The following is a 22,641-nucleotide window of genomic DNA, read 5'->3' as shown; positions in this document are numbered from 1 at the left end:
TTTGCGGTCTTTATTTGGCCAAGGAACTCCCTGCTGACTTCTAATGTCTTTTTATTAATAGGAAGTCCATTATTTACTATATAAATCTTCCCTGATGTTACCTGTCAAGTACTACTTGCCTTATATTATTCAACTCTGGACGCACTGATACTCTCTTTATAGTTATCCAACCTCTTGTAGCAAAACACAGAACAGGTTTATGTTTTGCAAAATAAACTATATTCTTTGTCTTTTTTTTACAATATCTTCAGGAACTTTGTACTCACTTTTTAAATTCTTGAGCCTGACAAATACTGATTTCAGTAACATTATAGTGACTTATCATTAAATCAAAACACACAGCAACGCAAAAAACAGGAAAATGTGTAACTTTTGATATACTGTACTTTATAAATGCATTCAAGTAAAGTTTTAGGTACTAGAATAAAGCATTTCTAGTCAGCAGTAGCTATGTTTTCCTGCTTCTTTACAAATCAGGGATGCACCAAATCCAGGATTCTGTTGGGCATTCAGCCAAGATTAGACTTTTTTCGGCAGGATTTGGATTCCTGGAATTCCTGGATGCCTGGAAAAAACTGAATCTGAATACTCTGGCTAGGATTCCTGCAAATATTCCTGTCCTGTATCATTCAGTACTTATAGGGGTCCTTCTGCACTCTTGAGGGGGCACAGACATTCTATTAAAGACATGAATTATGGAACACTTTTGGTTCCACCTACCAGATTTGAGTCTTGTTAACAGCAAGTGCATGTTGCCTCCCAGGATTTCATTGGCACAGGGGCACAGTGACATAAGCCATCATATTCATGTATATGGAGCAAAATATTCTCATAGCATCAGATTATTTAAAAAAAACAAAACAGTGTTTTTGTTATTTGGGAATTATTACTGTATAGAAAGAGGGCTGCTATTGGAGCAGGAAAAGCACCAGTGATCATTGAAAATGTGCTTACGCCTTTAATGCACTTTAGAAAAGCAAACAATTGGCTGTATCTAGTGTGGTATTAAATAGATGATGAAATATCAACATGATGCCAATCATCTCTCAAGTTATGTAAGATACAGTATACTAAAAGCATGGGTCTGCTTGCTGGCTACAGTTCAAATGCACAAGTGCGCAGTATGCACAATAATAACGCACACTGTGGCTCATTTCGAAACACTGGGAAAATTTGCACCTGGGCAATAACCTATAACAACCACTTGGTGATTGGCTGTTTTCTTTGAGCTGCAGGTTGAACAAAGAAAACAAACATCTTATTGGTTGCCATGGCTTACTGCTCAGGTACCAATTTGTCCAGTGTTTATAAAATGAATATGCTTTTTTGCTATTTTGCTAATTTGTTCTTTATGGGGGTAAATATATACTGTATAGTCACGTGTCAGTGCTTAATTGACTACTGGATCAACATTTATTTGGTATTACTAAAGAGTTTGACATCAGAGTACATATTTATGCCAGGTATCCCTGTAGAAGCTTTGCCTATAATTACCTATAAGTTTATCTCAGTTTTGATAGACATATTGCTGTAACTTCACACAAGAAAACATGAGGATAGCTGCACCAATTAATGACAAAAGCTTTTCTGCAGTTAATTAGCTCTGTGTGGTTTATTGTGAAAAGTACTTGGGTTAACGTAAATGGTTCCATGCTCTCAAAGCAAGAAGCAAACCATACTGTGCTGACTAGATCTTTCAGTCTATGGATGTTTAGTCATGTGACTATGACTTCTTTTATTATTTATAGCATGGAGAATTTGGTTACTTTTATCAGGTCCGCAGGCCAACCTGTAAATTATCTGGTGTTGGATAGGAAGACAGCACAGTGCAGCCTTCATTAGAAAGTAATGATAAGGTAATTAGGAAGTCAATGCTGTTATAAACATTTAGAAGATGGGGAAAATATAAAATTACATGGTGATTGGATACAACCACAGTCTAGTTGGTTGATAAACACCACTGGTACTGTATGTGTACAGGGGTTATCACCAGCCCTAGAAGCAGTTACTGCACTGTTGTATTGTTATTGATGACATGGACAGATGGATATAATTAGTGACATTTATCATACAAATAAGATTTGTTTGTAATACTTCCCAGCACTTTTTTTGTATACAATTAAAAAATATATATATATATATTCTGTGTGTGGTAGTTTGTGGTTTTGCCAAAAAGAATGAACCATGTTCCAGGCTTTTTATTACAAGTTTTGACATTTGTAAATAAAGCTATCATGAAAGACATTTTTGGGGGTAACTATGGGTAGTACCCACCATTTTGCCATAAAAGTGTATCAGAGGGATGGATTAGGAAACCAAGGAATTTGTCCTGCAGTTTGGGGTCAAGATACAGTAAATCTATAGCTACTTGTTTGGGATAAGGCCCAGATACAATATATTTAGCAGTAAAATTGATTTTGGGTACAGATCCAGGTTTTATCTGCTTTTCTACACATGTAAAAAATGTTTTTGTTTTTTTTAGTGAAAACCTTTTTATATGGTATTGTTTCCAATTTTTCGACTTTTAGGGATAATGTATATTAGAATTATATTATTCTAATCCCCATTTTAAAGTAAGAATAGCATATTTGGAACCCAGAGCTGTCTTTAGAGGAATAAACCTGACATAATCCATGGTTCTGCAGCATGTTGAAAGGTATTACAGATGTAGAGAGTAGGGCAAGATGGCTGCAGGCTTACTTTCTATCAATGTTGTCCAAATGCTATTTTGCTGTTTTTGAAGTTAAACTCTCACCAACAGTTGAAGGCACTGTGGGGTGCTGTTATTTGTATTTTGACAACATTTGAAGGTCCATAAAAAACCCTACTACCTTGATAAAGATTATTTTGACCCCACTACCTCCATTAAAGACAGTTCAGCTTGAGAAATAATTTCAATAGCGTCAATACAGTCGATTGGAAGAGAAAATTGTTATGGTTATAGCTGATTTAGAATGCTTGAAACATGTGTAGCTGAATTTATTCAGAGAGATTGTCCATTTTAACCTTTATCATCTATAACCTCATTAAAAATAACACAATCTGTTTATAATATTTATTGTTGTTATTGTAAAGGGGAAACATTGCAACTGTGTAAAAATGTAAATTTAGAACCATTTTTGAATGTCCTCAGTTTTTTAAGAACAAACCCTCAGAACTTCCTCCCTTACTATAGCTTGTTCTTTATATAACTGGGCCCAGTTATATTTAATGATAATTTAACCTGCCAGGAGCCCTGTGAATGTTGAAGAAGCTGGTGATTTTCAAATGGGCTGAGACAAAATATCTTCATTGTATCATGTTGTAATATATCGCAGCTTGAAGCCAATGATTTCTTGCTTAATTGTACACAGCACATGCATGGGTTTTTAAAAATTAAGCCTCATTTGTGGTGATTTTTTTTAGCATTCTTTTGTAATTTAATAGCCTCCATGATTTTGCTGAGCAAAGTAATGTGGGTTCCACTTGGAGGTGTAGGTTTTTCATAATGTTTGTGCCATCCCAAACTGTACAGAAAAAGCTTTTTATTGATGTTAAAAAGAGCAATGTTAGGAACCATAGTTGTAATCAAGATTCAGTACATAGTGGAATAGTTGATGTAACTTTAGAAGATTTAGCTTGTTTATTTACAAGATTCTTGGGGTGCATGCATTGAATGTGCAGTGCATTTCGTAATATTTTCTACTGGAAACTAGTAAGAGTCTCATGAAAGCCATTAAACAATGGAGGATGATGCTTAAGGGAGTTGTGACAAGAAGTCTAAGGATGGAGGTGATAGATGATGTTTAAACATCTACAGGTTCATATAAACAGGGAAAGGGGAATGATGTTTTTTTAGGCAGTCATTTGTCTACTAATTAGCCTGAAGAATCCATCAAAGGGAACAGCATTGTGTAACACATTAACATATTAACTTTGGTATTTTTTATTTTATTTTATACAATACATATTTACTGTACAATAAAATAAGCTGTTCATGAAGGGGCAGTGTATAATGGCAAACATTTTTTTTCAATGCCATGGAATGTTCAGTCAACTACATAGGTCAAATAGGAAAAAATATTGGCATACCTCTAGGTTGGAGGATATTTGCCACTACCAATTGTAGAGGGAATATTTTGTATTCCAAGGGTATTAAGAAGCTTACAAGTGCCTTTACCATGCATTAATGGTACACTGACTTCCATCATTGTTTGCCCTGCAGCAAATCTATTCTTCACATGGTGGGATGTGATCATCATAATAGAAATACTGAAGCTGTGCCTAAAGCACTTTGATGTTTACACTCAAGTGCCTTAGATACAGGAACAATATTTTGTTCTGTACCCACCTATTTTCCTCATATAAAAATACATTTGGCAGGTGCATTCACAGTGCATCCTAAATACATGTTAACAGCATTGTATATCTACAGTATGAATGTACCCTAAGGTAAAACAAAGATAAATATTTTGCTTGACTGTGTTCTAGAGGTTGGCATTTCTCAAAAGATGAATAGGAATTTCTTCAGTCAGGTTTGTTGTGAGCACAATCACAATCCGGATGCAGTAAGTAATCCCTGCCATAGTAACAGTATAGGGTAAACAAATACTTGGCATTGTGAACCTAAAGGCCACTACCCATATTTATGTATCATTAGCACACTGTTTAAGTTGAGTCCCTATACACAATGCCATTTCTTCTAAAGAAACAAGTGCATAGCTGACTTCAAACCAGTTCTTGGACATGAAGCTGGTTCTAAAAATGTACTCTGAAAAAAAATGTACACACTTTAATATATGATTGAGTGCTGAATTTATATATAGACATTTTTTCGACACTGGGATCAGACTCACAAGTAGGGTGCCTACAAGCACTTGGCTTAAAAGAGAATGTTACATAATAAATGCAATGGCAGTAATTTGTTACATAAATAGCCGAATGTGTTGGTTGCATTACAAAAAGAACCAGATAGCCTAATGTGTTAGTCCTTTTAAGAAAGTCATGCACTCTTTTTTGGTTGTTTTCTTCAACTAAAAGAAAGATCTTTTCTGGAGAAATCCCATTATGTTTTTTTTAATCTATTAGTTTACACAACAAACATTAAATATTGGCGGACCTGTGCATTACACATAAATGATGGTCTTAGGTGGGCATCGCTTACATTTTAGTACAGCGAAACTGAGAATTAAGAAGAGGCTGGTGACAGAAATGTTAATGAATCAAATAGTATTCCTAGAAAGTTTATATTGTGCCTATTCTGTATTTGTATCTCAGCTGCCAATTAACATAAGGAAATATTGTTTTTTTTATCAGCAGTACAACCACAATATATTTTATAAAAAACTGTTTTTCACCCTGATAAATCTAGAGTGATTATTTTATTGCAGTTTTGCAGTTTCCAGACCTCTAAAATGAACCATAGGATTTCTAATTTTTCAAATGGTCCTTTTTTCCCTTGCATAGAGCCATCACAGCTCTGACGTGTAACCTATGCACTACTAAATAACCTGGTTTTAGTCCTGATCAAATGTTTCTTACTCTTTTTCAGTGCTATTTCAAGCAAAGGGTTTTCTCTTTTTCTAGTTTTTTCTATTGATATTTGTCTTTTTCTCATTACCATGTACATTTGCAAAAGTGTGTAATCTCATTTTCAAAAAAACTTAATAAAAACTGGTTAAGTAATTTGTGGATTCTTGACTGCCTTTTGCATGCAGTATTATGACATTTATGTTTTAGTGGTTAGGCTAACAAAATGTTTATATACTATGCAGTACCATGCATTAAATACTGTATGAAACTTTGACACAGTCAGAAACACAAAATCTCTTGCACTCGTTAAATAGAAGAATATACAATAATGTATCCTTGGAAACCATAATTTCTGTATATGCAAAAATTCACATGCTTAGGTAGTCATAGATCAACACCTGGTAGTCCATGACAGCTCTGTTGCTGAACAAACACATAGTTGTAACATATACTAGTGATATGGCTTTATTTTTTTAAAAAGAGAAAATGCAAAGTAATGTTCATTTGCCTTGTACCCTTTTAAAGGTTATGTTGCATGAACAACTGCCATGGATCGATAGACTTTTACAGGCATCTGCATATTAAACCATTACATTTCTTACTAGATGCAGCTTGACTTGACAACAGTTTAGTAATACACAATGCTTCTATTTTACTCTAAAAGCTGTAATAAACTGAATATGATGAACTCTCAAGTCAGTTATTTGTCACATTTAATTTTGTCAACTACAAAAATAACATTATTAATTATTACTCCAGAATTGCTTTTTGACGGAATATGTTGCCTGATTGCCTAGATTATGTTGAATGCAACAATAAAATAAAATTCCTATGTAGATTATTTACTACCAGGGCCAGAACTAGGGGTAGGCAGAAGAGGCATGTGCCTACGGCGCAAAACTTAGGGGTGCCAGGCACGTACCTCATAAGCAGTTTACCCTGGTCCGCCACTGAAAAAGGTTAAGCAGGTGGTGCTCTCTGACATCAAAGTGTGCTGAAGCAGGCCTATCAGCGCTCATATGTGCCATCTACGTTTGCACATGTGCAGCCCCGTTTTGCGCACAGGTGCGTATGCGCAAACTCATTTGTGCACAGATGCGCGCGGGGGCGGTATTGCAATATTTCTGGCCAGGTTGCCTGGGGCGCCTGCCCAGCACTGGTTACTACAATTCCTAACTTGTTCCAGGGCTTCCATAAGTGACCCACTTATTGTCACTAGGGGCCTGTAGAAGAGTAAGATATGAGGCCCCCAGAGCATTTCTTTTCACTGCTCTAGTATTGGCTGAATTCCCTATAGCTGTAGTACCTGAACCCCTAATGGTTGACCTGACTTGTACATTTTAAATGTATAATTAATGTCTAGCTCTAGTAAAGAGCTTTTTACTTTATTGAATATCCTGATGCATAGCCCAAGCATGTTCTCTAGCACATTAATCTTCCTCCCCCCTCTCGTGCTCTGCATGCCCCTATTTCCCCTCTCTCTTTCATGCTCTGTTTGCCACTATTTCCTCCCTCTGTCTCTTCCCCTGTGTGCCCCTATTTCCTCTCTCTATCAGGGCTGATCCTATCAAATGTGGGGCCCAATTGGGACCATGTTGGCGGGGCCCCTAGACAAAGTGTTGCTGGCTACTGACACACCAAGTATTTAGGAAAATAAGGGCATACAGGCACAAAATAGAAAGGAAAGGGGCAGACAAGGTAAGAGAGTGAGAGGCATGAAATAGGGGCACATAATAGGGGCACACAGGGTAAGAGAGAGAGGGAGGAAATAGGAAAGTGGACTGGGCCAATTAGTTTGGGGCAGGCTGGGCCGATTCAGCTTGGGAGCAGGCTTGGTTGGATTGGGGGCAGGCAGGGCCTATCAAGGTTGGAGGAAAGCTGGGCCTATGAGAGTTGGGGGCAGGCTAGACCTATGGAGTTGGGGGATAGGCTGGCTTATCAGAGTTGGGGGTGGGCTGGACCTATGGATTTGGGGATGGGCTGGACAAAGTTGGGGGCAGGCCAGGCAGCATCATGTGCTGAGGGAAATATTATCTGTGCTGCCCTGTGGTGCGGGGCCCCCAGAGGTGCGGGGCCCTATTGGCCCCAATTGGTCCAATAGGCCCAAGGCCAGTCCTGCTCTCTATTATGTGCCCTATTTGTCCCTATTTCCTCTGTTTCTTTTGTGTTGTGTGCCCCCATTTCCTTCCTCTCTTTCCTGCCCTGTGTGTACCTTATTTCCTTTTTCTCTTGTGCATGGATGCTTTTATTTCCCTATATACTCGGTGTGTCAGTAACCCGCACCACTTCATCCCCACCAAAATGATTCCAATTGGGTCCCGCATTTGATAGCACCAGCCCTGCTGCTGCTTGAGTTCAGTGCATCCACTAACCTCTGTCTTATTATAAGCTTCGGTTTTGAGTCCTTCAAGGCATGCATAGTTTCTTGTTCCAGCATTCTGTTCCCTTTTAAATAAAGATTCCTTTGTAAACTTCATATAGTTTTTGAGGTATAAAGTTAGTATGTTCTGACTATCTTTATTTGGGACATATACTGTAGCTATAGTGTTCTGCAGAATGCAACACAGAGGATGTGCTCTGACAAAAGGTAGGTAATGTAGAATCACAATTCTACTAATGGTTCTTCCTCACATTCTTCTTCTAGGTGTCAAAATGATTGTCCTATTGTATACGCAGTGGCATAAAGCAACCACAAAGTGACTCAAGCCCTTAACCTCCTGAACTGAAACCAGACGCCTTACCCATTAAGCCATGCTGGCACCTCGCCATGTGCCATGTTTACACTAACTGACACAAAATGTCTTTTGTTTCAATGTAAATTGCTATGAGCCTGTTAAAGCAGATAATTAGATCTAATAGGGTTAAAAAAAACAGCAGAAGACATTTTACACACTTTCATTGGTCATAGCTTTCTTCACATGACTTGCCTGTGCAAAGGGGTTGCCGGCGACAATGGATCTCAAAGAACCCTCAGAACTCAAAGTGAGCCACCTTATGTGGTAGGCCACACATTCTCCCCACTAACAGGGCCATTTAACTGTGTAATCCACCACTTGTTAAATGTGAACTCGATTACACGATTTATATCAGATCCAGTTGGCTATAATAATAATCTGGCTTCATTGTACTGTAGTAGTTCAATTAAATTTACTACTCTGTTGTCAATTCAGCAAACAAAAAACTGCCTTTCATTGCATTTTTTAGCTTTATGAATGTAGCAGAATATATAACAACTCACTGCACTATTCTACCATTTTATACATAAATTCACTGTAATACAGAATGTTAAAAGTCAATATAATGAGAAGAGCAAAAGCTATATATGGCAGGCACAGGACACATAAAGATTACAGACATTCCTGGATTTAACACCAGTTGGAGATCCAGGACAGAGGTCCTGTTGGCCTTGGTTAATCAGACTGACAGGTGTTGCTGTAGTAAAGATTCCTACTGTAGCACTGTCTCTCCTGTAAGGCAGATATTTCATTATGTTGGGAACTCTGCTGACAGAACCAGTTGCGGGAAGAAGATGATATCAATAGGCCCCTGCAGCTGTTTGCCCATTGGCACGTGCTCCGTGGAACAAATGTTGAAATGTTTCTTCTAATATATGGGAATACATTACACAAACAGCAATAATTAGACTTCGTATCCCAAGCAATTATACTTAAAGGTATATGATATTAGATAGGGCTGGCTTATGGCAAATGAATTAATCTAACTGGTATCCCATATCTGGAATGAAACCTATGCTCTTATTACCTCCATATCAAACCCACCTGATATTTATCTGGTATCTATTATATTAAGGATGATCAACCTGCATTGGAAGGTTATTGTGGGAGTGCTAGAAATAATAGCTTTGCAACATCTGACTACATAAGCCTGTCTTGCATGCATAGTTACTGTATAAGACGTTAGCTGGAGGGTGCAATTACAGTATACCCAATACTTGCTTTACTTCTGTTTCCACAGGCATATTTAGACATTTGATCATTGCTCCAAAAAGAGAAAGGCACACATTTTTCCATAATAGTTGCATGACCCAAGGACAAATAACCGGATAACATATCTTATCTGCCCATGATCCTACCATGAGCAAATGAGAGCATCAGCCAACATTTGGAAGTACCATATCTGATATTGTACTTGTGATTCACCAGAGTGATTTCATTCATGCTAGATGCTACATTAGTAATACAAAAACAAGTTAACTAGATATAAGAAAATAAAGAATGAGGGAAGAAATTATAACGTCAGAAGAAGAATTGGAATATTGCACTTTCTCAAGTTTCTTCGCTTGACAAATGGCGTTATTGTATTCTCTTCACATGAGACTATTATCCTACGGTTTAACAGATAGAAAGCTGAACAATCAGTAGCACAATTATCTCAGTTAATGGCCTTTTCTATACTTTCCATTGCAGGGGGATCCCAAACTGTGAGTGTACCTTTGTGGATGCATTTTCCGTCCTCTCAGTCTCATTAAGCGATAAAGCAAAACTAAAGCTTAATTAAAAAGTAGGCTAGAAATGGTGTACATTATGTTCTGGGTTCTGTACCAGCCTAAGGCAACCACAGCCCTTTAGCAGGAAAGATCTGTGCCTTCAAAGATGCCCCAGTAGCTCCCCAACTTATTTTCTGCTGATTCACTTCAAATGTTCTGTGCTGCTCACTTACTGAGCTTAGAAGTGATGCACAATATACTGTATTTATGTACACTATATGTCACAATATAAGACCTATCAATAAATAATTCAGATTATTGGTACATGGCAGCTCAGAAACCAACAACCAATCAGCCATGTACCGTCAGCTTATATGACAGGCAAAAGCTAATTTTCTGCTTGATGATTTATGACAACCCCTAAGCATAGCCACTTCAAGCACTCTGAGTGTCGATCCTAACAAAATCCAATATGGCAAACTCCCGTGGCAACTTTGAAGGCCAACCGCAGAGTTGCTGAACATTTCAGCTGGTTTAATATGTTCAATATGTAAAATATGGCATTTATAGCTGTATTCATGTTTTGGGTTTAGTTCTTTAAACAAGTACTTTAATTTAAATATGTTATAGATATAGAAGATTCTATTCTTAGCACTTTTGGTCTTCATTATGTATATTTTTTGTTTTTTTTTTACTTTTGCCAGTTTTCAAATGGTCACTGACCCTGGCAACCAAAATTATTGTTCTGCAAGGCATATTACTTATCTTTCTTTTTAGGACCTGACCTATTCCTTTTCCAGTCTCTTATACTCACCACTTCCTGGTTGCTAAGGTAAGTTGTAATCTAGTAACCAGATAACTGCTGAAATTCCCAACTGGAAAGCTGCAGAAAAGAATTCTAAATCAAGCAAAAACCATTAAAACATGAATAAATGAAAAAATGCAAATTGTCTCAGGAGGGAATTGTCTACATTTTGCTAAAAGTCACTTTAAAGGTAAAATAACCCGTTAAAGGCATACTCTTTGTAGAGATCTTATGCTGAGTTGATTCTGCTTACAAGCACTGACGTGTAAGGACATTGAATGTGATTATAACTTACATGCTCATAGATTTTTCTTCCGAAAATTATTGTTACAATGATTGTAATAATGATATGTCTCTGGCATCATAGAGACATAATTATTATTAAAAATAATAATAGGCCGCTTAATAAAATGTATCCGTAACAGAGGTGAATACAGGGGTATCAAACTTCTAGTCCTCAGCTATTGCTGAACCACTGACATCCTTAGGAATAATAAATAGGAATGTTAAATGTCACTTCAAATGTCTGCATTTATATATATATATATATATATATATATATATATATCTATATATATATATATATATAGATATATATATATATATATATATATATATCCCCTTTTCTAGTTCTAGGATTGGGTGCAGTCAGAGCTTGAGGACAAACTCACAATAAACACACAGGGGCAAATTCACTAAGCGCCGAAGCGCCGAACGCTAGCGTAGATTCGCTAGTGTTACTACGCACGCTTACGCCTGGCGAATTATCGCTACGGACGTAACTACGCAAATTCACTAACGCGCAGTGTACTGAACGGTACCTTTTACGCTAGACTTCCTTCGCCACCTCAGACCAGGCGAAGCGCAATAGAGTAGATAGGGATTGCTTCAAAAAAAGTCAAAATTTTTTCTAAGTCCCAAAAAACGCTGGCATGTTTTCGACATTATGGGTGATAGGCTGAAAAGATCGCAAATTTTTTTGGGGCTCCCCTCCTTCCCACCTACATTTTCTGACTCATGGCAACTTACCTATACAGTGGGCACATGTGTAGGGCAAAATAAAATTTTTATTTGATGTTTTGAAGGTTTTCTAGGCATTTGTAGTGCTGATACGTATTCCTCCATTGAAACTTGAATTTAGCGCCGTATGCAAATTAACCATCGCTAGCGTAACTTTGCTTCGCTTAGCGAATCAACGCTAGCGCAACTTCACAACCTTACGCTACCCCTGAGCGCAACTTTGGATTTTAGTGAATTTGCAAAGCGCTGGCGAAACTACGCCTGGCGAAGTGCGGCGAAGTGCGGCGAAGTTACGCCTGGCTGCCTGATTATGTACTAAGCATACCCTCTGTCCCCACCAAAAAAAACTGCAAGTGCAAAACATAGTTACATAGTTACATAGTTAAATTGGGTTGATAAAAGACAAAGTCCATCAAGTTCAACCCCTCCAAATGAAAACCCAGCATCCATACATACACCCCTCCCTACTTTTAATTAAATTATATATACCCATACCTATACCCATACCTATACTAATTATAGAGCTTAGTATCACAATAGCCTTTGATATTATGACCGTCAAAAAAATCATCTAAGCCATTCTTAAAGGCATTAACTGAATCAGCCATCACAACATCACCCGGCAGTGCATTCCACAACCTCACTGTCCTGACTGTGAAGAACCCCCTACGTTGCTTCAAATTAAAGTTCTTTTCTTCTAGTCTAAAGGGGTGGCCTCTGGTACGGTGATCCACTTTATGGGTAAAAAGGTCCTCTGCTATTTTTCTATAATGTCCTCTAATGTACTTGTAAAGTGTAATCATGTCCCCTCGCAAGCGCCTTTTTTCCAGAGAAAACAACCCCAACCTTGACAGTCTACCCTCATAATTTAAGTCTTCCGTCCCTCTAACCAATTTAGTTGCACGTCTCTGCACTCTCTCCAGCTCATTTATATCCCTCTTAAGGACTGGAGTCCAAAACTGCACTGCATACAGACATGTACCTAATGTGAAGGAGGGGGGAACGTATGTCCGCCAGCAATCTGGTAACTTAAAAAATGGGAATTTTCTTTTATATATACATATATATATAGTAGGTACCTCTGAAGTATAGAACACTTTCAATTGGTTGCCACCCAACCATTATGTCACTCACCTAGCCAGTAAATCACCAGCTATTAATTTAAAAATTTATTAAAAAATTTATTGGCAATGTACTTGACAGTATATTTGTAATTCCACCTCTTCCACTGACCTTTTCCACTCCTTGACTCACCCATTTAAGTTCTCTATTCACCCCCGATCTGTCCACTTCCTGCCCCTGCCCTGCAATGTCATTACCCTTCTTCTTTCCTGCTCATGTCGATAACTTTTACTATAAAAGGTGGTAACCCAACATGGGAGTAGGGTAGACCTGATTCTACAAAAGGGTAATCCTCTCCCTTCTAACACAACACTGCAGTTCTATGCAGTCAAGTTTTAAGAACCTCAAAAGGGACAGGGCACCCAGAGAACATGGAGAACTGTAATGTCAATTTGAATGGTGCTGGTGGTAGGTAAGGGTTAGTCAATAATGCCCAATATCTTAAAATAATGTCTGGGAACTTCTTGAAGGAGCAATTGACTGAAGTACATACATAAGTAGTATGGCAATTCCAATAACAATTTGTAAGCATTCTATGCTCTCTACAACAGTAATGTACAACTTTATGATTGTTTCTAAAAAATACTAGTATCCCAAAGGCAAGTGCAATCAGTAGTTTACTTTTTACTAATGAAGGTTTATGAATACATGTTATTTTATTATACAGTATATTATATAATTGTTATTATTATTATTATTATTATTATTATTATTAAGACCAACCAACAGAATTAGAAAAGGAGAGTTAAAATAATACCCAATTTTATTATAAAATATATTTAACAGGCTTTAGACTGCAAGTTTTTGACACCCCTTACCTGGCACAAAATATCTAATAACTATGTAGCTGGTAGCAACTGATTCACAGATGAAGATAAACGCTAAATTCCCAGTGTGCAGCTTCTTTCAATAGACAATGATTTTTATCTTCATGCCAATTACATTACAGTTGTTATTCCCTGGGCTGTGGCTTTATAACCACTACCCAGTAGTACTGTAACACTTTAAAACAATGTTCACTGCAATGGGAGCTATATATATATATATATATATATATATATATATATATATATATATATATATATATATAGTTTTTTTTAAAAATCTGCCTAACTGCTAGTTGATCCAGAGGAAGGCAAAAAAAACCCATCTGAAGCCTCTCCAATTTGCCTCAGAGGGGGAAAAAATTCCTTCCTGACTCCAGGAATCGGATTAGTCCCTGGATCAACTTGTACTATGAGCTATCTCCCATAATCCTGTATTCCCTCACTTGCTAAAAAGCAATCCAAGCCCTTCTAATGTATCAGCCTGTACAACTGATTCAGGGAGAGAATTCCACATCTTCACAGCTTTCACTGTAAAAAAAACCCTTCCGGATATTTAGGCGGAACCTCTTTTCTTCTAATCGGAATGGGTGACCTCGTGTCAACTGGAAAGACCTACTGGTAAATAAAGCATTAGAGAGATTATTAAATGATCCCCTTATATATTTATACATAGTTATCATATCACCCCTGAAGCGACTCTTCTCCAGGGTGAACATCCCCAATTTGGCCAGTCTTTCCTCATAGCTAAGATTTTACATACATTTTACCAACTTAGTTGCCCTTCTCTGTACCCTCTCTAATACAATAATGTCCTGTTTGAGTGATGGAGACCAAAACTGTACGGCATATTCTAGATGGGGCCTTACAAGTGCCCCTTTTAATACAGCTCAAGACCTTATTTGCCCTTGATGCTGCTGACTGGCATTGCTTGCTACACCCAAGTTTATCATCTACAAGGACTCCAAGGTCCTTTTCCATAATGGATTTGCCTAGTGCAGTCCCATAAGGGTATAAGTGGCTTGAATATTCTTACATCCCAAGTGCATGACTTTACATTTATCAACATTGAATTTCATTTGCCACTTAGCTGCCCAGATTGCCAGTTTGTCAAGATCCTGTTGCAAGGATGACACATCCTGGATGGAATTAATTGGGCTGGTTAGTTTTATGACATCAGCAAACACTGATACATTACTTACAATACCCTCCCCTAAGTCATTAATGAACAAGTTAAATAAAAGTGGACCCAATACCGAGCGCTGAGGGACCCCACTAAGAATCTTACTCCTAGTAGAGAATGTACCATTAGCAACCACCCTCTGTACCCGATCCTGTAGCCAGTTTCCTATCCATGTGCAAATGACTTCATTAAGCCCAACAGACCTTACTTTAGAAAGCAGTTGTTTGTGGGGCACAGTATCAAACGCTTTGGCAAAATCCAAATAAATCACATCTATTGCCCCCCACTGTCCAGCTTCTTACGTACCTCATCATAAAAAGCAATCAAATTTGTCTGACAAGACCTATCCTTCATAAAGCCTTGCTGATTGCTGCTCATAATGCCATTCACTAGAACAAAATTTTGAATGTGATCCCTTAACAAGCCTTCAAATAATTTGCCCACCACAGATGTCAAATTTACTGGCCTATAATTGCCAGGCTGAAATTGTAATCCCTTTTTAAATATTGGAATAACATCAGCTTTTCTCCAATCCATAGGCACCATACCAGATGAAAGTGAATCTGAGAAAATCAGAAATAGGGGCTGATTTAAAACTGAACTAAGCTCTCTTAGAACCCGGGGTGTATGCAGTGGCCCTGGAGCCTTGTTTACATTAATCTTTATTAAAGCTTTATGAATCATATCCTGAGTCAGCCACTGACTAGATTGAGCTGAGCCATTAGTGCAGCTATAAAGTGAGCCTGGGAACTCAGACTCCTCTATTGTATACACTGAAGAAAAGAACAGATTTAGCACATTTGCCTTTTCTGTATCTGTTACAACCATACTGGTACCATTATTTAATGGAGCAACACTCTCAACCTGTATCTTTTTACTATTAATATATTTAAAAAACTTTTTAGGGTTAGTTTTCACTTCCACCGCAATTAACTCTTCATTTCCTTTCTTTGCCTTCCAGATTGCTGATTTACAACATTTATTACAGTGTTTATAATTCATTCTGTCCCAACAGATTTGTAGTTTTTAAATGCCTTTCTCTTCTTTACTATTAACTTCTTTACTTCTGTATTAAGCCACATAGGATGATTCTTAGAGCTTCTACATTTACTCCTTAAGGAAATAAATAGAGAACAGTAATGATTTAATATCATTTTAAATGACAACCATTTCTGTTCTGTGTTTTTAACTGAAAATGTAATGCCCCAATCAATGCTCTGTAGGGCAGCCCTCAAGGCACTAAAATTAGCTTTTCCAAAATATATCTTATATTTTACTTTGCTGCACAGACTTAACTATATTTTTTTATATTGTGGCTCCTCTATTTTACACTCTCCAGCCTTGCACTGGCAGCCCTCATCCTTCATACTGCATTCTTACAATATTACAATATTTCTACTTAGGTAGCACAGACCCAGGGCCCCCCGGGGCTGCTACTTCAGCCCCCCCCCCCCTGCGCTCTAATTATTTGGCCCTAGTCAGCTTGATATCGTCCAGTACCAGGTAGCAATATCATGCAAAGATCAGATTGTTTGTCATGCTCTTAAGATGTAATGCCAAGTAAGGCTGTGCATGCAGGGTGGATAAAAATCTAGCTGTTAGGTTGCATAAAAAATTGTGGGTGCTCTGGCCGTAAGGCAACAGCTCTGGGCAAACCACATACCACAGCCTCATCTGCTTCAGTCATGGGTCTTTTGGACACATCCTCAGCAGTAGTTATGGGTGAATCTGTGCCATTCGTTAAATGCATTGAAGTCAATGGGTGTCAAAATAATTTTGACGAGCGTAAATTTTGATGCGAGCGACAATTGTTATACGCACGACTACTTGGTCCAAATGCATTAAAGTCAATGGGCGTACCAATAATTTTAATTGAAGACAATTTTTATGTGTGCAACTATTTTGACGCGCGCCAATTTTTTTTCGACATGGCGGATTTTTCTCCGGTGAATATTCGCCGCAGTTTTGTGTCTGACAAATTTATTCGCCCATCACTACTCATCAGCCATGATTTTATCTTCTGCCTCATTCTTACATATCAGTCTTTTTACTTTCCGTATCTTCTCCCTCAATTGATGTTTGTACTCTCGCCATGAACCCAATTTCCTCTTGCCTAAGACTTTATCATTTTCTTAACGCACAGTTTTTAGCTTAACAACCTCCCTTCATTCAAAAGATGTTTTCAACTGGAACTGCAAGTTAAACATCACATTTAGCTGTCTATCCCCGAGCAGCTCATATGGGAATCAAACTCAGAATGTGCAGGCAGTTGCCTTTACCACTTCTCCGCCTGCTGGGCTCCATTTTGTTGGAAACTGTGGTGTTGTTTCAAGTTTGCATTAAATAATACCCTCCTACTAAATCTTCCGAGACCTTGTTTTGTTTCTATACAGTTACCCCTGATATTCCTGGACTGTCTCCATTTCAGAAGGCACCTGATCTATGATTTGCTCATTGGGTACCAATGCCAAACAAGTGGATATTTTAACCCTTTCACTGCTGGAATACATTTTTAAATGTCATTTCCACTAGCAAGTCAATTTCAATTTGGGTCAAAATGCAGGGACTTCACTGGAGGTGAAATTGAGGTTCAGCCCTCGATACATGTCTGCAAACTCACCCAAATTCCCCAGATGTTAGCTGTCCCCCCTCCCCTAGACTCCCAATACTGATATAAGAAGGGACCCTGCACATGTGCAATTAGCATTTAGTGCCATGGAAGGAACTCTGTGCATTTGCAAGCCAATGTTTTTAAAGCAAAAGACCTTGTGATTAAATACCGAGAAGACATATTGGTGTTTCTCCTATATTTTTTAACTAGATTATTATAATTTTCACTAGCAATTCAAATGCTGTATTCAAATGAATAGGACTGTACATTGTTCTAACCCCCAGTTCCAAGCACTGAAACCAAATGTCACACTGAGGAAGATCAAAGGCATTCCAGCAAGCACGTCCACATAGCTTTAAAATGGGTATTGAGAGACTAAGCTCACTGAGGACATCTAGTGGTGACTGGAGCTATCAATCAGGGAAACAGATATTGCGACATACAAATATATTTGATGAGATGATGAGAGCCAACTATGAGTTGAGAGTGGAAGCTATAAATTGCGATAATAATTAATTAAAGATATATGCATGTTTTTGTTTCTTATTGCACGCTAAACAGGGCAATATTTACAATTTTAAATTAAAGTCACATTCTACCTCCTGACCATATGAGCAAAAAAAAAAAAAGTACCAAATTGTCAGTGCAATTGTCAGGCTCTGCTGGGATTTGAGTCAAGGACCTTTGCGTTTCTCTCTCTGTGCCTTAACCATTGGGCCAGGTGAGCAGCCTGCAGGGCCAGCTTCCTTTTCTGTCTTGTTTTGCCTGAACCCTTCTCTTTCTTGTCCTGTCTTTACCCTGAACCTTGCCTTGTTACCTTGCCTTGCTCTTATCCTGTCTTGCTTTAAACCTTGCCTTGCCTGTTCCTACTTCGATTCCAGTCTTGTCTTGACCTTTATCTTGCCTTGCTTTAACCTTTCCTTGACCTTGCCCTGCCTTGTCTTCCTTACTATTCTGAGTCTTGCTCTGCTCCTCCCTTAAATCCTGACCTTGTCTTGACCTTACTTTGCCCCTTGCCCTCTCTTTCCTTTTCCTGTGTTCATTTTGTCTACCAAGCCTGATCCTTGTCTTTCCATTTCTTGCTATCCAGTCCTCTTGCTATTCAGTCCTTTTGCTATTCAGTCCTCTTGCTATGCAGTCCTCCTGCTATCCAGTCCTCCTGTTATTCAGTCTCCAGTCTGATCTGATCGACGCCAGCACCGTCCTGTTCTATGCTTTCAGTCTGCTCCCGATCTACGCCCACACTGCCCTGCTCTATTCTACCAGTCTGCTCCTGTCTACTGATCTGAACTACGCCCGCACCGTGATGTCCTATCCTTTCAGTCTGCTCCTGATCTACGCCCACACCGTCCTGCTCTATCCTACCAGTCTGCTCCTGCCTTCTGATCTAAACTATGCCCGTACCATCCTTGTTCCTGTCCAGTCTACTCCCCATCCTGTTTTGTTTTACATCCTCGTCTCCTTGTTCCTGTCCTGCCGTTTAGTTCCTTGTGTGGACAGTTAGTCCCTGCCTGAAAGACTTACCCTTTTCTCATCTGCCTCTGCAGCGCTCCCTCAGTTATCCCTAACAGAATGCTTAAGCCTAAAAGTCAAAAAAGTCTGCAAGGGCTGTTCCTGTGCCTTCTGGTCTTTTTCCCATAGAGACTCAACACTCTATGTTGACTCACAGATGATGGAACGTCCAATCCTCCTAGAGGAAGTTCTGCTCCTGACTGAGAGAATACTTTTTAAGTGCTTCCCCAGTAAGTATCTGAGATGGTTTTCTTCCTGCTAGAAGGTAAAGCTTGTCCCTGGGCAGAGAACTTATTGTGCTGTAGATCCCCTTTAATCCTTAATACTGCTCTGTTTCTGCGGGCTTTCCTAAATGAATTTGCTCCAGCTTTCAAGCCAGCTATTCCTCTGCAATCTGCTTCAGTTCCTGGGCCGGCTATCCCTCAGCAAAGGGTTCTTCAGCAGCAGTCACTGGCCATAGCTCCAGAGGGGCTTCCCCAGCAGCCTCCGCTGCCTACAGCTCCAGAGGGACATACCCAGCAACCTCCCCTGCTCACACTTGTTGAAGTGTCAGGAGAATATAAAGAAAATACATTTCTTGTGCTGAAATAAGTTTCATTTTGATAGAACAAAGGACTAAAGGTCTAAGTGGTTTTGGAAAGGGATTTAATCTTCTCTCTGTCCTTAGAGGATAAGGATTTGAAGTAGATTTTCCATTTAGAGGTGAAGCGTGATCTTCCTCTGGAATCTTTAAGTCTGATGTTGTAAGCTTCACAAGTGCATAAAGCTTTTAGTTCTAATAATGCTTCCTCTGGGGTAGGAGAAGTCTATCCATTTTTTTAATATAATTCTTCGAGCTGCAGCCAAAGTCAATCTGATAAAATCTACCAAATGTAACAAGGACCATTCCCTGGATTTGTAGGTCCATTGAAAGAGGTCAATGGGAGAAAGATCACTTAAAAGGGCTATATTATAAAATATATATGGAATATGCAGTTTAGAATATAAAAAAAATCTCTATTAGTCTCCAAAAAGTGTGAATTTCCAGACATTGCCATAATAAATGGAAAGAGTTTGGAGAGGGAAGATTACATTTAAGGTAGTTGTTGTTATTAAGAGTGCCACTTAAAGCCTTTATGAAAAGTCTGTAATGCTGCTCTCTCCTGATTTCAGAGGAAATTAATTTGTCAAAATTAGTAACTGAAGATATCAATGAATCAGGTAAAATCTCTTGTTGTAAATAAATAGACAACTTCTTCGCTGTGGATTCCATCAGATGAGGTTTAAGGTCTATATTATTCCACAAATTCGATTTGATGGTTCTGACTTCGATAGACAGGTCTTTGGTAGTGATGGGTGAAAATTATTTTCAAACGCATTAAAGTCAATGGGCGTCAAAATAATAATAAAAAGGAGAACACTTCTCTCCCAAGCAATAACCTTATCATCATCATTTATTACAATGAACGTGGGCAGAGATGGGATACTATAATTTAATAAACAACAAGAGCTACAGAGTAAGAAAATAGATTCAAAGGACACTTCTCACAAAAGCTTACAATCTAAACATTATGTCAAAGCCTTCGTTTATACATGACAGTGCCCATGTTTAGTTCCTCCAGGAAACCCTACAAATCATTTGTTATTGTCAATTCCACAACTTGTCAGTATATATATTTTTTTTAATTTTTGCCATTTAAAAGAATTAGCAGTAAATTGTGGAATGTGATAAGTTGCAGGGACCCACAGTAAAATTATATTTAGCCCCACAAATAATCAGGAACTACTTCTCAGAATGTTTGCTAAGGCTGTACATCAATCAGAGCCTCAGTGGCCCCCCTTCACTCCTGGGCCCTTGGTTGTTGAAAGATCAGCATCTTCCGTTGTTAGATGTATGTGCACAGAGATATTTGTTAGTTTGTTTAGAAACAACAAAGATTTAAATGGAACAATACCACTTATCCTATATTTAACAAGTTAAAAGTACTGTAATATATTAGATGATTTTATCTTTCATGATTTCCACCTCCTAACTTCACGCTTATTGAGTTGCCTCTGTTCTGGATTCCTTATGGAGGAAAAATAGCTTGCTAACAGTTCTGGAGTGATGCTGATTTGTGCATTAGAATACATTTTGTTCATTTGTAACGATTATGCAGCTCTGGAGCATTTGTTATATTAATTGTTTGATGTTCCAAATTACATTTTAATTCTAGTTGTAATTTCATCCCAGTGAGCAATGTGTATAATTAGGACTCAAGCTATCACTACCACCCATTAGGAATAAAGCACACAACCAGGAATGCACGTTTTGGATGAAAAGTGATTCGTTACATAAATGGGCCTTACTGGGGAAAATATATAAAGAGCAAAAACTGTGCAAAGTATGTTAGCATTAATTTTTGCTCTGAGGCACCAGAAAAATATGGTGTAAAATGCAGGAAAAATTTAAAATCTGAGGTTTCACTATATATATATATATATATATATATATATATATATATATATATATATATATATATATATATATATATATATATAAATTTCACATAGAGCCGCACACCAATTTCTTCTTCATAAATCAAGTGATATTTATTTGCATAGATTTGTTTTCCAACGTTTCGGCCCTCTTTAGGGCCTTTATCAAGGCCCTAAAGAGGGCCCTAAAGAGGGCCGAAACGTTGGAAAACAAATCTATGCAAATAAATATCACTTGATTTATGAAGAAGAAATTGGTGTGCGGCTCTATGTGAAATTTGTACATAATATTTGATACCATAGCAGACATGTCCTAAATAGAGGACTGAGCTTAATAGGCAAAAGAGCAGCAAGCGCTATAGCTATTCAAAAGGCAGCCACATCCACAATTATCTTTACTTCAGGGTTTGCTTTATACTTTTTGTCGCTTTTAACCAAACCTACTTAAAACTACAAAAACAAAAAAAATAGAATTGTCTGAATTGATAAATCAAAATATCCCATAAAATATTTGACAGTGTAAATGTTTGAGGGAAATGTTGTGTGTAAGACACGCCGGGAGATTTTCGAGATCTCTGACCTCCCGGCGCGTTTCTCCTAGGTTGTTGGTGCTCAGGCGCGCACTTCTGCGATCTGGCCCCAAGTGAAGCTGGCATCTGATGCTGAGCGTCGTGACATCACTTAAAGGCGCCACATTTGAATTCTTGGCACCAAAACAGCTGTAAAAGGCCAGTCCTCCATTTTGTGAATGTCCAAGCTGGTTTCAGTTCTCTGTTCCTGCTGAAGAGTTTTGATTGTGATTTGAATTCCTGGTTTTGACTTCTGCCTGACTTGTGATTACGACTCATGCTGCCTGCCTTGACCCTTTGCCTATTTTCTGACCACGTCTTCTCTTTATACCTGCCGCTACATCACTTACGGACTTGATTCTACCTACACACTTCCTTGTTGGCTTCCAGAGCAGAAAGCCCGGGCCCCCAAAAGGGCGTCGGTGAATACCGGAATCCACAGGGTCCACCTGTACATCTGACGGTACCCATCACTGAACAAGTTTCCCATTAACCAGATTGTTACAGTTGGCTTGGGGCAATATGGAGCCTTCCCAGGCTGCTGCTTCCTCGACTACGGAGGGATTCTTTGACGTAATGA

Source organism: Xenopus laevis, chromosome 8S (assembly GCF_017654675.1).
Source record: "Xenopus laevis strain J_2021 chromosome 8S, Xenopus_laevis_v10.1, whole genome shotgun sequence".
NCBI classification, from domain to species: domain Eukaryota; kingdom Metazoa; phylum Chordata; class Amphibia; order Anura; family Pipidae; genus Xenopus; species Xenopus laevis.
This window is presented reverse-complemented; position numbering follows the sequence as displayed.